Source organism: Lactuca virosa, chromosome 1, assembly GCF_052849685.1.
Source record: "Lactuca virosa cultivar CGN04683 chromosome 1, Lactuca_virosa_CGN04683_v6, whole genome shotgun sequence".
NCBI classification, from domain to species: domain Eukaryota; kingdom Viridiplantae; phylum Streptophyta; class Magnoliopsida; order Asterales; family Asteraceae; genus Lactuca; species Lactuca virosa.
The window spans coordinates 280,123,981-280,127,573 of record NC_136426.1 but is presented as its reverse complement, the minus strand read 5'-3'; positions in this window follow the sequence as shown (position 1 = coordinate 280,127,573).

The window sequence follows — 3,593 nt, the reverse complement described above, 5'->3', positions numbered from 1 at the left end:
CTACTCCTCAATTCGGGACGACAGCCCTGAATGCTGTTGTAGTTGCAGTTGTGGCTACAGCCATGGCTCAATATCATTCATCTGGTTCCACTGGAGGAGGAACCCCTATTCACTCTACTCATGGTGAATTCCATGTGCGCTTGAGAGAGTGCTCCTATAAGTACTTCACTAACTGCAAGCCATTGTCCTTTAAAGGGACTGGCGGAGTCCTTGCCCTCTCGCAATGGTTTGAAAAGACAGAGTCGGTCTTCGAGATCTGCTCCTGTCTAGAAGGGAGCAAGGTCAAGTTTGCTGCTTGCACCTTTGAGGCAAAAGCCCTAACATGGTGGAATAGCAATGTCAAGTCACTATCCCTTATAGTGGCAAATGCTATGGGCTGGGAAGCCCTGAGAGAGCTAATGGTTGAAGAGTACTAACCGAGGGGCGAAATCCAAAAACTGGAGGAAGAACTGTGGAGCCTAACCATGAAGGGCTCCAACATAGTCTCCTACACCGCCGGGTTCTGTGAACTGGTGGCCCTCTGTCCCAACATGGTTCATACAGAGGGGAAGAAGATTGAAAGATACACATGGGGGCTGGTGCCCCCATTCCAGGGAAATGTTTTGGCTTCAAACCCCACTACATTTGATAGTGCCAAGCGATTAGCACAGCGGCTTATAGACCATGGGGTTCGTACCCCAGCTGCAACAACAACCCTGGCCATCTCGGAACCCGCCAGAACTGCTGATTCCAAGCGGAATTTTTGGGATGACAAGATAAAGACGAAGGCTGCCAAAAAGCAGCAGGTCGTGGCAGTTCATGCTGCGATAGCACCTGCCGCCGCTGCTCCCGTAAAGCAGTACGCTTGAAGTTTGCCTAATTGCAACAAATGCAACTTCCACCACGTCGGTGCCTGCCGGGAAATGCAGTGTTTGAACTGCAACAGGAAGGGGCATACTGCCCATTTCTGCAAAGCTACGGCTAGGCCAATCAACCAAGTCCCCGGCACAGGAGTGGGCCAAGCTTGCTACGGTTGTGGCGAGGTAGGCCACTACAAAAGGAACTGCCCGAAGGCAGGGAATGCCGGTGGAGTGGCAAGAGTTCTGGCCATAGGCCACAAGGAAGCGGTTGCCGACCCCACAGTGGTCACTGGTACGTTTCACCTCGATAACCCTTATGCATGCATACTGTTTGATAGTGGAGCGGAGAGGAGTTTCATGAACCAAAAATTTGCTCATTTACTTAAGCAAAAATCACGAGCACTTAAAGAACCGTTCACTGTAGAAATGGCTAATGGAAAGACAGAGAGCACTAGCGGTATATACATAGGGTGTACCCTAACTTTAGATGGCCATTCTTTTTCAATCGATCTCATGCCGGTCTCAATTAAAAGTTTCGACGTCATTATCGGAATGGATTGGTTGAGTCTTAATCGTGCCGACATCATGTGTTACGAAAAGGTTGTACGCCTTAATCTGCCGTCTGGCGAAACTCTAGTAGTTTATGGCGACAAACCCGGCACGAACCTTCGTATCATCTCGAGCATTCAAGCTCAGAAATTCTTGCGAAAGGAATGTCACGCATTCCTTGCTCATGTGGTCGATGTGAGCCAAGAAACGAAATATATTAAGAACATTCTAGTAGTACGCGACTTTCCCGACATCTTTCCAGAAGAACTCCCAGGATTACCTCCGCAACGTCAAGTCGGGTTCCGAATCGACTTAGTTCCAGGGGCTACCCCCGTAGCCAAATCGCCCTATCGTCTAACACCTGCAGAGATGCAAGAACTATCCTGTCATCTTAACGAGCTGCTCAGCAAGGGCTTTATAAGACCAAGCTTCTCACCCTGGGGAGCTCCAGTCTTGTTCGTCAAGAAGAAAGACGGATCATTTCGTATGTGCATCGACTACAGGGAGCTCAACAAGCTAACCGTCAAAAATCGTTATCCTTAACCTCGTATTGACGATTTATTTGACCAACTTCAAGGGGCGAATTTCTTTTCAAAAATCGACTTAAGATCCGGATATCACCAACTACGAGTGGTAGGGGAGGATGTTCCGAAGACAGCCTTCCAAACTCATTATGGGCACTACGAATTCGTAGTGATGTCGTTCGGATTAACAAACGCGCCTGCAGTATTCATGGACTTAATGAATAGGGTGTGTCGTCCTTACTTGGATCAGTTCGTCATCGTCTTCATCGATGACATGCTTATGTACTCTCGTAGTAAGTAAGAGCATAGTCAACATCTGCGACAGGTCTTAGAAACACTACGTTCAGAGAAGCTCTATGCGAAGTTCTCGAAATGCGAATTTTGGATCCGAAGAGTCGAAATCTTAGGGCACGTGGTTAGCGAAGAGGGAATATACGTGGACCCTTCCAAAATTAAAGCCATTGAGAACTGGTCAGCACCGAAGACACCTGCAGAAATTCGTCAATTTCTAGGTCTCGCTAGCTACTATCGCAGGTTCATTCAGAACTTCTACCGCATTGCGAAACCTCTTACAACACTGACCCAGAAGGGCGTGGCCTTTGACTGGGAAGAGAAGCTGGAGAGAGCATTCCAAACGCTCAAGCGAGCCTTGTGCACCGCACCGATACTATCCCTCCCTGAAGGGATAGAAGACTTCGTTGTCTATTACGATGCTTCCAATCAAGGTCTCAGCTGTGTTCTGATGCAACGAGGTAAGGTCATCGCCTACGCCTCGAGACAGCTGAAGACACACGAGGTCAACTACACCACTCATGATCTTGAACTAGGGGCAGTTGTGTTTGCTCTGAAGATCTGGAGACACTACCTGTACGGTACAAAGAGCACAATCTTTACAGACCACAAGAGCCTACAACATATATTTGACCAGAAAGAGCTCAACATGAGACAACGACGGTGGGTCGAGCTACTCAGTGATTACGAATGCGAAATTCGTTATCATCCGGGTAATGCCAACGTGGTAGCTGACACCCTAAGTCGGAACGAATATTCTGGTCGTAGAGTCCAATCATCGACTATGACTATCCATTCACACTTGTCCACACAAATTAAGGAGGCTCAACTCGACGCTTTGAAACCTGAAAATGTGGCGGGTGAATCCCTGAGAGGGATGGATAAGAACTTGGAGGTTAAGGGTGGCAGAGCTTTTTATCTCATGGATCGGATATGGACCCCGAAACTCGGTGGTTTTAGAGACTTGGTCATGAACGAGGCGCACAACACTCGATATTCCGTCCACCCAGGTTCAGATAATATGTATCTAGATCTTAAAAAGCTGTACTGGTGGCCTAACATGAAAGCAGAGATTGCTACCTTCGTGAGTAAATGCCTTACTTGTGCCAAGGTCAAGGTCGAATACCAGAAACCCTTCGGTCTTCTACAACAACCTGAGATACCGGAATGGAAGTGGGAGCGGATCAGTATGGACTTCATAACGAGGTTGCCCAAGACAACGGGTGGACTTGATACCATCTGGGTCATCGTCGATAGATTGACCAAGTCCGCACACTTCCTGCCTATCAAGGAAACAGACAAGATGGAGAAGCTTACAAGAACTTACATTAGGGAGATTGTACGACTGCACGGTGTTCCTATATTCATTATCTCGGACAGAGATAGTAGA